The 13,813-nt window shown below is 38.1% G+C and overlaps 1 pseudogene; it reads left to right on the forward strand.

Moving 5' to 3' along the window:
* The first annotated feature begins 12,822 nt into the window (after positions 1–12,822).
* LOC121438959 lies at positions 12,823–13,246 on the forward strand (annotated as a pseudogene).
* Positions 13,247–13,813: the final 567 nt, after the last annotated feature.

Consider the following 13,813-nt stretch of genomic DNA (forward strand, 5'->3'; position numbering starts at 1 on the left):
TTCTTTGGGTAGTGTTTCCCCAAGATACTTTATGCTATTTGTGGCTATCATGAAAGGTGATGTTTCTCTGATTTCCCTCTCTGCTTCTTTATCCTTTATGAATAGGAGGGCTACTGATTTTTTTGAGTTGATCTTGTATCCTGCCACATCACTGAAGGTATTTATTAGCTGTAGGAGTTCTTTGGTAAAGATTTTGGGGTCACTTATGTACACTATCATATCATCTGCAAATAACAAAAGTTTGACTTCTTCCTTTCCAATTATACAATGGAAGAAAAAAAAAGCATCTTCAACAAATAGTGCTGGCATAACTATATATCACCCTGTAGAAGAATTAAAATAGATACATATCTATGACCATGCACAAAACTCAAGTCCAAATGGATTAAAGATCTCAATATAAATACAACCACACTGAACCTGATAGAAGAGAAAGTGGAAAGTAGACTGCAACACATGGGCACAGGAGATCACTTCCTAAGTATAAACCCAATAGAACAGACAATAAGAGCAACAATGAATAAATGGGACCTCCTGAAACTGAGAAGCTTCTGTAAAGCAAAGAACACTGTCATTAAGACAAAAAGGCAACCCACTGACTGGGAGATGACCTTCATCAACCCCACTTCAGACAAAGGTCTAATCTCCAAAATATATAGAGAACTCAAGAAACTAGACATTAAAAATCTTAATAATCCATTTAAAAACTGGGGTACTGATCTGAACAGAGAATTCTCAACAGAAGAAGTTCAAAGGGCCAAAAGATACTGAAGGTCATGTTCAAATTCCTAAGCAATCAGTGAAATGCAAATCAAAACAACTTTGAGATACCATCTTACTCCTGTCAAAATGGCTAAAACCAATGATAGCCTATGCTGGAGAGGATATAGAGTAAGGGGAACACTCATCCATTGCTTGTGGGAATGCAAACTTGTGCAACCACTTTGGAAATCAATGTGGCAGTTTCTCAGAAAACTGGGAATCAACCTACCTCAGGATCCAGCAATACCATTCATGGGAATATACCCAAGAGATGCCCAATCACAATATGAAAGCATTTGTTCATAGCAGCATTATATGTAACAGCCAGAACCTGGAAACAACCTAGATGCCTCTCAATGGAAGAATGGATAAAGAAAATGTGGACATATACACATTAGAGTACTACTCAGTGGTAAAAAAAAAAATGGCATCTTGAATTTTGCATGCAAATGGATGGAAATAGAAAACACTATCCTGAGTGAGATATCCTGAGTGAGATTATCCAGACCCAAAAAGATGAATATGTGATGGAGGAAGGTAATTGGTTAATTAATAAAGAAACTGCTTGTCCTGATAAGTTAGAACATAGGTGGATGGAGTAAACAGAACAGAATCCTGGGAGGAAGAGGAAATGAGGTACGACCCCTCAGGCAGACGCCATGCCGCCTCTCTCCATGGCAGATGCCATGAAGCTAGCCACCAGGTCAGACATGCTGAATCTTTCCCGGTAAGACTGGTGCTACACAGATTACTAAATATGGGTTAGGCGAGATAAGTCACCACCTCGTGGTGCTATACACATTAATAGAAATGGGCCAAGAAGTGTTTATATGAATACAGTTTATGTGTTGTTATTTCATGGCATAAGCTAGCCAGTGGCTGGGAGCCAGGTGGCAGGAATGCAGCCCGCAGCTCCTTCAACAAATATGGTATGTATTCACTCTTTTGTGGACTCTAGCCATAAACAAAGGACATTGAGACTATAGTTCACATGCCTAGAGAAGCCAAGTAATTAGGTGAACCCAAAGAAAAACATATATAAATCCTCCTGGAAATTGGAAGCAGACAAGATTGCTGGTCAAAAGTTGGGTGCATGGAGGTAGGGGTAGCAGTTATGTAGGGTGGAGGGAAGGAGAGAGGGGGAGAGAGAAAAAGGAAGGATTGGGGAGAGCTTGGGGGAGTGGGTGAATGGAGATAGAGGAAGGGCAGATATAGGAGCAGGAAAGAAGATATCTTCATTAAGGGAGCCATTTTAGGGTTGGCAAGATACTTGGCTCTAGAGGGGATCCCAGGTGTTCACAGGGACGTCCCCAGCTAGGTCCTTTACAGTAGAGGAGAGGATGCCTGAACTGGCCTTCCCCCACTCTCACACTGATGATTATCTCGAATATCACCATAGAATCTTCATCTAGAGCTGGGTAGAGATAGAGACAGAGACCCTCATCAGAGCACTGGACTGAACTCCCAAGGTCCAATTGAAGAGCAGAAGGAGAGAGAAGATGAGCAAGGAAGTCAGGACCATGAGGGTTTGGTTAACAAGGGTTCTGGGACATTTTAAATTCTAAACCTCATGGAACCTAAAGCAATCCCTGTATAAAGGGCATTGAATTAAATGTAAGGGAAGGGCGAGACGGTTAGGAGTGCATACCACTGTTGCAGATGCTCTGAAATTAGTTCCCAGCACCCATGTCAGGTGGCCCAAAATCACCTATAACTTCAACTCTACCTGATCCAATGTCCTCTTCTGGTCTCTACAGGTACATATAATTATGAACACATACCCACACACAAACACAAACTCATAGCCATAATTAAAAATAAAACTAAATATTTATAAAAGGAATTTCTCCAAATATAAAAATGTAACTTGAAAAGGCAGTGTGATTTAACTATTAGCAGTTTTTGAGTTTAGAAACTGATCTTATGATAAATACATTTTATACTCCAAAAAAGCATTTACAAAAGTTTTGTGGAAGTTTTCTCTCATCCATAGCTGATGCCTGGCCTTGGTGCTCAGTAACTACCTGCCAAATCTCATTTCTAAGCTTTAAAGTAACTGACTCCCTGGAGAACATTTCAAACAAATGGGAGTTTCCAGTCATTTAATTCAATGCCCTTTATACAGGGATTGCTTTAGGGACCATGAGGTTTAGAATTTAAAATGTCCCAGAACCCTTGTTAACTCTAGCATTTCTAGAGATGCTGATTGTAAGTGGTGAAATATTCAGAGAAATGCAAACAGGCACAACAAAAAGAGACACTGACAGGATTGAATTTCTAGAGCACCATAAAAGGAATGTATTATCCCATGGAGATATCAAGAAAGGAAAACTAGAGTTCCCTAACAACTTTATATCATTATTTTCCTGAACACAAAGAGAAAGACGTGCAAAACACTGTAGATGGAACAGACAATTAGAAACACAGGAGAATATATGGCTATAATTGTTAGTGATCAATAGGATTTCAAGAAGGTATGAATGTTTATGCCTAATATTTACAGAATGCCAAAACCATGTGACATGAACCCACTGAATTGGAACTTAAAGTTACCAAGAACAGCAAAACTCCACTGTATTAATTGTTTTTCTACTGTGTACTTAATTCATTTTTAGTCTGTCTGGTTACAGTTTTCATTTGCATTAAAAACATTTTCTCAATTGTTTTTCTCAGGTTCTCAGACCATCTGAGGCCAAAATTGAAACGCTAACAGACTGTATGGTTAGCTTCAGTTGTCAAGTTGACACACCTGGGATGAGGGAACCTCAACTTAGTAATTGACTCCATCAGATTATTCTCTGGGCATACCTGCGGGATGTTTTCTTGATTACAATTTCTGTAGGAGGGTCCAAACCATTGCTATCTGTACGTTCCTAGGCAGGTGGACATTAACTGTACCAAGAAGCTGGTTGAACAATCCAGAGAAATCAAGTCAATGAACAATTTTTTTTCATGGTACCTGCCTTTTCTCTTCCCTAAGTTCATGCCCTGGCTTCCCAATTATGGACTGTAACCTGTAAGTCAAATAAAACAATTCTGCACCAAGATAGTTTTCGTGAATTTTTTTAAATTATGAAGTAGTTTTATTTTGCATTTCTGTGATGGCTAAGGCTGTTGAGCACTTTAAAAATATTCATTGGGCATTTGTATTTCTTCCATCGGAAACTTTCTGTTAAGCTCTTTAACCTATTCTTTCACTTGGTCCTTTGTTTTCTGATTCTTTAGATTTAAATGTTTTATTATTTTATGTGTATGAGTACATTAGCTGCTTATATGTGTATAATATGTACAGTGACTGGTTCCCACAGAGGTCAGAAAAGAGCACCATGCCTAGTGCCCTCAGAGGCATGAGCTGTTCTGTATGATAACTGTTTCCTTTTCTATATAGAAGCTTTTTGATTTTACAAGATTCCACTCATCAGTTGTTGGCCTGACCTGCTTATCGAATAGCTTAAAGACATACTACTTGTGTATAAGAAATTACTTCTCAAAACTGATACCTGGTAGACACAAAAGAGCAGACACAAAACAGTTCTGTTTGGTCAGAACTATCTGCTTATGATTGTAGTCTGGGCTCTCCTGCTGTTATCTCTGTGGACTTGTCAGGAGTCAGTTATGTGGCCTAGAACTCAGAAGACTCTTCTGGTCACTTTAGCAGGATGATCAGTTATTTTGTGGATTGGCTCAAGTTTTCTAAGAGTTCAAAGCACAAAACCCTCATCTATCATGCGGCATTGATCTGAAACCACGCGGCCTTTTGTTGGATGAATTCTGTTGACTAACATTCATAGGAGCCAGGCAAGAAGGCTCATGCCTTCAATCAGCACATTTGAGGCTAAAATGAGAGAATTGCCAGATTCCCAGAAGTTTAAAAGCTAGGCTACATTTTCCCTTTATCATTTCTCTGTTTGGTTTTACCTAAACTTTCCTTATTGATGAGAGTGGAAAGAAAGTTATTTAGGATGAAAAGTTATACTGATAGTAAATGGAGCATTTCTCCAACAGTTTCTGTAACACAAACAAAATTGTCAATAGGACAAAATGGAATCCTACATAATGTGGAAAGATCTTTACTAACTCTATATCTGATAGAGGGTGAATATCATGAATATGTGAAGAACTCAAGAATCTAGACATCAACAAACCAAATAAGCCAATTTAAAAATGAGGTACAGATCTAAACAGAGAATTCTTAGTAGAGAAATTTTAAAAGGCTGAGAAAGAAAGGTAAACGTTCAAAATTCTCAGCCACCAGGGAAATGCAAATCAAAATGACTCTGAGATTCCATCTTACACATGTCAGAATAGCTAAGATTGAAAACACAAATGACTACTTATGCTGGAGAGAATGTGGAACAAGGGAACACTCCTCAGTTGCAGGTGGGAATGCAAACTTGTACAGCCAATTTGGAAATCAATAAAGCAGTTTCTCAGAAAATTGGAAATCAAACTACTTCAAGACTCAACTATACCACTCTTGGGCATATACCCAAAGAACACATCACATCAACTATATTCATAGAAACTTTTGTCAAAATAACCCGAAACTGATAGAAACCTACATGTCTCTCTATCGAAGAATGGATACAGAGAATGTGGTGCATTTACACAATGGAGTACTACTTAGCTGTTCAAAATGGCATTATGAAATTCATAGAAAACTAGATGGATCTAGAAAAACATCATCCTGAACTAGACCCAGAAAGACAAACATTGTATATACTCAATTATTACTGGATATTAGCTGTTAAGTAAATGATAAACATTGTTTAATTCCAGAGGAGTCTGAGGTGAAAGCATGGGTCTCCCTGAGAACTGGAAATAGACTAGATTTTGTGGATGCACTGGAGATGGAACAGAATGGAAACAGGAGGGATCATATGGGAGATGGATCAAGGGAGAGAGTAAGGGGAGAGAGAACTGGAATTACACAGCATTTGCGAGGGGGGGGGTGCACATGATGTACAATCCTAATGCAGTAGAAACTCCCAGGACTCTATGAGGGTGAATCTAGTGAGGACTTCTAGTAATATAGGATACAGAGACTAAACTGACCATCTTCTGTAACCAGGCAAATTCCAGTGATGGGACCAAGACACCAACTCAGCAGCAAAACTTTCCACCTTCAATCTATCTTGCCTGCAAGATGTACTAGGGCAACGGAGGTGCAGAATTGTGAGTCTAGCCAACCAATAACTGTCTAATTAAGGGACAAGCTAGGAGCTCTTTGGCATGGGCATTCAACATTGCCTGGATGGCCAGGAACCAGAGACTAGATAGTCCAGAAACCTACAGAAAAAAAATCAATAAAATGATCCCTAATGATATTTTATTATATTCATAGATTGGTGCCTAGCCCATGCATCACCAGAGAGGCTTCCTCTAACAGATGATGGCAACAGATACAGAGACCCACAGTCAAATATTAGGTGGGAAAAGAGCCCAAAATGGAGATCTCCATCATGTCCCACACCTTGTAACACAGGGAACCCAGCAGAAGATGGGGAGGAAGAATTGTAGGAGCCAGAGGTGTCAAGAACACCAAGAGAACATAGCCCACAGAATCAACTAAGCAAGGATCATAGGGTCTCACTGAAGCAGCAATCACAGAACTTTCATAGGTCTGTTATAGGATCTCTGTATATATATTGTGGTTGTAAGTTTTTTGTGGAACTCATTACAGTGGAGGAGGGTGTTTCACTGTCACTTTCACCTGGTCTTGGGGCACTTCCTTCTATTGGGATGTCTAGTCCAGTCCTAATTGTTTGATTGAAAGTGAGACCCCATCCCTCTGACACTCCTATATCCGAGGAGACTGGGATGATTTGAAGCATCGCCCAAGCCCTTGGTATCCATCTTAAGCCTTCTCTCCTGGGACATTTTGGTTTGAAGTATCACCCCAGCCCCTGGCATCCATCTTAAGCCTTCTTCCCTGGGATACTTTGGTTCAAAGTGTCAGCCCAGCCCCTGGCCTGGGAGTTGACTTTGTATGGACTACACCTCCAGAAAAGCCTGTCAAGCACTGACCCCTCCCCAGGGAGAGTCAGGACCACTCCCACAGGCTATTTAGGCTGTCGCCTTAAAAAGGAACTCGTGGTCTTCGGGTTTTGTGTGGTCTCTCCTGTTGTCTCTTTCTTCCCCATGCCATGTTCCCACCCATGCAGGAGCGCTCCATTTATTTAACATGGGCATCTTTTATGTGATCTAATTTGGTCCAATTGGAATTATTTGCATCGGTGGAGAGGCTCCTCTTAAGAATTATTCCTTATTCCTAACACTGATATAAGAGTTTTTCCCTAGTCTTAATGTATGTTATGTTGTGTTCAGTTAATATACCTGGGAGGCCTGCTCTTTTCCGAAAGGAAACAGAGAATGAGCGGATTTGGGGAAAGGGGAAGTGAGAAGGTCTGGGAGGAGTCTAGGAAGAAAAAGCTGTGAAACTATGGTTGGAATATATTATATGAGAGAAGAATTAAAAAGAACTTATTCAAGAAATGTTGAATTCTCAGACATGAGACACAATTTATGAACACACAAAACCCAAAACATACAGAATTTTATTCAGCACATTTCAAGAAGCAGCTTGTAAAACATGATTCTCTCAAAGAGTGCAGAAACATCATTTAACACAGCAAAAATATTGATTCTTGGGTCTAGTAAATAGTTGAGTTAAGATCAAATGTGAAATGTCTAATATGGGCAGAGCTAATAAAAATATTGGCAGCATATAATCATTTATTATGTCTTATCTTGTCTTTTCTGTGTGTTTAAAAAAATTCCATGATATATGAATGACAGAGTGACCAAAATAGTATTAAATGGCATGTTTCCTTGGAAACATTAAAAGCTTGACCCCATTCTTAGTGTCTAGTGCATATTACACGAATACATTAAAGTACCAAAGATAGTGAATATATAAAACCAAATAAGAAAGAGGAAATTTAGGAAGTCCAGGGAGAGACAAACTTATAAATCCTTGTACATAAGACTGGGAAAATGTAGTTTTGATTAATATCAACAAGATATTGGGTGCTTTTTGTAGCAATCCAGGTACAATTGTAAGACGTATAGAGCAGATAACATGTTTGCCCAGTTATTTCTGATAAATTATCTAATGTTTAAATAATAAAAAAGCACTGTGCATTTGAGAAGGATATTGCCTTGTTCTTTTTTCTTTTCTTTTTTTTTTGTTTCCTACTGTATCTCCCTCAAGTGTGAGTGGATGAATATAGTGCTTTGAACAATGAATTCTTTAAACAATATTCTTACATTTCTGTTGAAATAGGAGTGGCAGGACTGCGTCCCTGGCACCCAGCCACCCGCATGGCTAGCTCTAGCTTATGCCCCGAAATAATTACACAAAAACTGTATTCTTTTAAACAGCGCTTGGCCCATTTCTATCTATCCTCTTCTAGGCTAGCTCTTGCACCTGGACTAGCCCATTTCTAATAATCTGCTGTAGCCCACGAGCTGGCTTACCAGGAATGATCTTAACCTGCATCTGTCTGGTGTGGAAGAATCATGGCGACTCCCTGACTCAGATTCTTTCTCCCAGCCTTCTGTTCTGTTTACTCCACCCACCTATGTTTTAACCTATGAGGGCCAAGCAGTTTCTTTATTGCTTAACCAATGAAATCAACAGATAGAAAGATGACCCTCCTCCATCACATTTCTTACATTCATATAACCTATTTTGTTCAAATCTATTCAGATATATCTCCCTCCAACTTCTCCTACTGTTCCTTACCCTTTTTCCCTCTCAACTTCATGTCCCTTTTAAAAGTCATTCTATTTGAAATGTAGATTTTTAAATGAATTTTTATGAAAGTGCTCCATATGATATGTCATTTCTCCTCCTGCTCTATTTCGCCTAGTCATACTTTTAAAAGAGATTTAGATAACAGAATCTGCCCATTATACTTCCATTACCGTATGCCTATGAACTGTGCTCTGAAACAGGTTTATGATATCTCTTTTTAGTATACTGTTTATGAAGTCTCACATGTATACAAGAGGAATTCTTTAACATAGCCTTGGACATTTGTAAGAAATCAATCTGATAATACATTTCCTTTCTTCTCCCTTACGCTGACCATGCTGCTATGAATCCCTGAAAAGGATATTTTATAATACTGCTGTAGGACTCACATTGACTTGATGTTGATGGGTAAAAACATACCCTCTATGGATTTTTGCAGTGACTTCCAACCTGTGGTACATAAATAAATCCAAAAAGTCTTTATATTTTTACTTGTTATCTTGAAACTCCACCTAGTCCTAATAACTCAGGCATTGGCAAGTTCCTGTACCCCCTATAGAAAGCTTTCTATGTCTGTGTGTAGGTGGATCATACAACTTAAAAAGAACACAAATATAATTAACAGGGTTAGTAAGAGATCAAGTGTACTTTCAGCCTTCTGTGTGGGTATAAGTAAGCTTATAATCCTAGCACATGTAATGTATAGGCAGGATGATCACAAGTTCAAAGTCAGCCTGGCATATATAGTAAGACCATGTTTCAACATTATTTTTGTAAAGGAATTGTAACCTCCTTGTCTGATTTTACTCGGTCTGGGATCCATCATTTAAGTGTTACTGGAAGAAATGTGTGCAAAACAAAACAAAACAACAGCAACTGGTTTATAAGGTATAGCCAATAGCCAAAAATCAAAGTGAAATTATATAAGAAGACAAGAATTCAACCTTAATTTTAAATTTCAGAGTTGATCACAATCTTCAGAGTTATGTATGTAAAAGAAGCTACACTTGAACTGTGGCATTTAATTTTCTTATATCCAATGTAGACTAAAACTTTACATTTTTCAGATGACCATGATAAAATATAAAGTAATAAAATGTACAGATATTTAAAATAAAAATTCTGGCTGATTAGAACATCCCATTCTACAAAGCAATAAAATAGCTTTTTAAATAGAAATTAACTTTTTAAAATTACCTTGTGCCATTTCTTCCTTTTGTTAAATATTTTGGCTTATAAATTAGCAGATTTTGCATTCTATATTATATTTGGTAGTGTATTAGCAAAGAGTTGGAAGAGAAATTAGCTTTATTCATTTATGTTTTTCAGTGCTCCTTACCTATTGGGTTCCTCATTTTGGAATTGGTAGCAATAATAAAAATAACTTATAAGTAAAACAGTGTAATAGTTTAAGAGATTAATGTCCCACATAGGCTTATATATTTGAACATATGGTCCCTATCTGGTGGTTCTGTTTTGGTCAGTTATGGAATCTTCAGCAGGTATGGCCTTGCTTGAATGTGTATGTCATTTGGGGAGTGTCTTAGTGTTTTATTGTGGTGAAGAGACACCATGACAAAATCAATCCTTATAAGAGAAAACATTTAATCAAGGACTTCCTTACAATTTTAGAAGTTTAGTCCTTGATCATCATGGTAGGAGATATAGATATACAAACAGTGAAAAAGGTGCTGGAGAAGTACATGAGAGCTATGTCCTGATCCTGACCAAGAGATACCATGGGATTGTCATGGGTGGCTACTTCCTGTGACACAACTCATTCAACAAGTCCATACCTCCTATTCCTTACAAATAGTGCCACTCTCTGGTGATTAAGCATTCAAATCTATGAGCTTATGGATGACCTTCTTAATCAAACCACTATAGGGAAGTTTTAAAATTTTATAGCCTTACACCATTTTCAATTCTTTTTTTTTTCTAAAAGTGGATGGAAAAGTGATTGTTCTGCTTCCTGCTCAGGCCATCTGCTACTGCCATGATTCCCACCACTACAGGCTCTCTTTCTGGAATCATATCCCTTACCACCCAAAGAAAAATTTCTTCCTTTCATAAGTTGCCTGATTCATGATATTTTATCATAGCAAAAACTGAGAATTGCTACTAATACCTTTAATACCATCAATTAAAACATGTTATTTAATATAAATTTCCAGAATTTAAGAACAGCAATTCTCAGTTTGCGGGTTGCAATACTTTGGGAGTCATATATCAGATAACTGCATAGTAGCTATTTATATTACAATTCAAAACAGTGACAAATTTCCAATTATAAATTAGCAATGAAATAATTTTATGGATAGGATCACCAAAACATGAAGAGCTCTACTAAAGGATTGCAGCATTAGGGAGTTTGAGAACAAATGTTTTAGAGTAAAAGCTGAAATTTTATTTTCCCTATAAAAATGTATCTGATGGCTTGAAAGAAATTGCCTCCAAAGGGAGTGGAGCTATTAGGAGGTTAGGCTTTGTTAGAATGGGTATGGTCATGTTGAGGGAATGGTGTCACTGTGGAGGTAGGCTTAGAGATCTACGCTCAAGCTATACTAAGTGTGGCTCACAGTTGATTCCTGTTGCCTTCAGATCAAGATGTAGAACTCTCAGCTCCTTGTCCATCACCATTTCTGCCTGCTTGCTTCCATGTCCTTTCATGAAGGTAATGGACAAAACTTCTGAATTGTAAGGCTCTCTTACCCAATTAAATGTATTCCTTTATAAGAGTTGTCATGTTCGTGGTTTCTCTTTACAGCAATAGAAACTCTAACTAAGACAGTATCACAGATTTTAACTTTTTAGTATATGCTTAGAATGTGTGTAACATTCTTATCTTTCTTAATTTGTTTAATACTCCTGAGACTTCACATTGACTTGGAAATTTATTTTTCTTAAGACTTTTTAAAATTTTCTCTGTGTGTATAATGCATATGTTTCTGAATGAGTATATGCCACATGTGTAATATTGTCCACAGAGGCCAGAAGATTGTGTTGTATCCTCTGAAATGAAGTTATTGCCCCTTGTGAGCAAATTATCTGTGTATGCTAGTATATGTAAAATAGAAAATTTTCTTAAAAATAGCATGTCTTAGTATCTTTTATTGCTTTTAATTAAATTTAATATTTATCAATCAACTCCTATGGACAGGGGACAAGAAATAGAAAAAAAGACGGAGAAAATGAGATAGAACTAAGAATCAGCTCAGAGACAATATTCCATCACTAAGACATGTCATATAGTTATTCAGTGTTATCAACAACCAGTTTTTGATGTAAGCCTACTGTGTCCAGCACTATAAAATATACTTGATGCAGGAAAGAATATGATATTCCTTTTCAATTGGAAAGTTTGTAAAATATGCTTAAGCTTGCAAGTTACAAAGTTAAAGATTATTAAGAAACAATGGGTGCCTACTTGCCTAGTCCTCCTAGCTATCCCTGAACCACACTCAAGTTTATATTAGGGTGAAAAATCACAAGCAGCCTGACTGTGGACCAAGTCTACATATCTGGAGGGTTGTTAAGAAACATGACATTGGAAAGAGAGAGAAAAAAAAAAACAGTGAGATAGATACTGCAAGATGTGTGCATGAAAGGGAGTGGGAAGCAAAGTTATTTCATAAAGAAATAATGAAACTTGGGTTATATAAAGGTGCATCTGGTCTCAGGAGGTGATGGTACTAAGCCAATGAAAAAGCAAAGAAGAGATTTGTGTGATAGGGTTGAAATTGTTTGTTATAACCAACCTGCTTGTGCTTAATAATCAGATACCATTTCTTTCAAGACCATCAGTAAGCCTCAGTTCTGATGCACTCCATGTCTCCAAGTCCATGCTTTGGATTTGAGCAGAGGCATTTGTTGCTCCCTTGAAATGACAGAAGTAAAATTAACTTTGGAGTGCTTAAACACAGTAATAAATCTTAAGAAATATCTTCTATAATTTTTAGGAAATAATTAAAAACTAGAGATAAGTTCATGCTAAGTCCAACACATTAGAATGAGACAAGAGCCAGGTGTGATGCAGGTGTATGTACTCAGATTTATTTACATCCCAATTCATTAAAAGTATTTATTGCCAAGAATCCAGTAAGCAGGATCAGTCTCTGGGTCAAAGCTCCATTGTCCCTTCCAATCACTTCGTGAAATCCCTTGTTTCTCCCCACCCCAGCTCTCAGCACTCACCCAAGTCCCAGCATTAAGTAGCCTCCTGGATTCACCCACAGTGCAGTATCAGCCGGTCGTTTTTTTTCTTCTCAGCTCAGGCACACAACCTAGGAAGATAGAGAAAGATGGTAGCTATGAAGACTTGGCTCTCTACTACTGGTGCTCCTCTTCCTGGCAGCTGGGCTGGGAGAAAAAAAATGTTCAATTCAGATTCCCTGCTAAATTTGGTAGCCCTCTGCCTCGAGGCCCGAGGTATGCAGAGGAGAATTTCATCAGCAATTACAGCATTGCCATGAACAATATCCACCAAAAAAGACCTTGTGAACTGGCTGCTGGCCCAGAAGAGGAAGAATGACAGGAAACAAATTACCCAGAGAGAGGCCCAGGCTTTGGGGCTGGCAGGACAATCTCAGGGAAATGAGGAGACAGAGGGACAACAGAGCTCCTTGCCCAAGAACCCCAGTGATGAAGATGTGCTCAGGGACTTGCACAGAGCTACTGGCCTGGATGGTGGACCAAAAAGAGCTCTGTTGGCTGAGGTCTCAGTGACTGTCCTAGCCCAGAGCAGGACTGGACTCTGCCCTTTGCCTCCTCAGCTCCTAATTCTGCCCTGATCCAAAGTCTTCAAGAGAAACAAACCAATAAAGTCTTGAGCTAAAGTCAAAAAAATGATTGACAACTTTGTGGCAATTTTATACACAGAGAAAGAATTAAGCATCCATAAAACACACATAATGCCTACTGTGATAGAACTGAGAAACTTACTAAATTGGTCTGCCTACACAGGGTTTTTGACAACTGTTTTTTTTATGACAATATGATTCCTTTGAAATATTTCAGATGTCAAGTATTTAAAACTTTATACATTTTTAGGGAAAATTCTAAACATAAAGTTTCCTAACTTAGTGGTGTATGTTATCTACATTTTAAAAACATCAGGGAAAATAGAGAGAAAAAATGATGAAGGACAATGAAAGTGGCCTGTAATCTTCAGGCCTCTAAATTAGACATGAGAAAGGAGAGGAGCAATCATAAGCCATTCCCCGGGATCTGCTTTCTTTAGGTGGCTGAAATCAGAGCTCCTAAGTGATTGAATCCAACATTGATAACCTCTAC

Source organism: Microtus oregoni, unplaced genomic scaffold, assembly GCF_018167655.1.
Source record: "Microtus oregoni isolate MIOR12 unplaced genomic scaffold, Mior012 000059F_ref0000304, whole genome shotgun sequence".
NCBI classification, from domain to species: Eukaryota; Metazoa; Chordata; class Mammalia; order Rodentia; family Cricetidae; genus Microtus; species Microtus oregoni.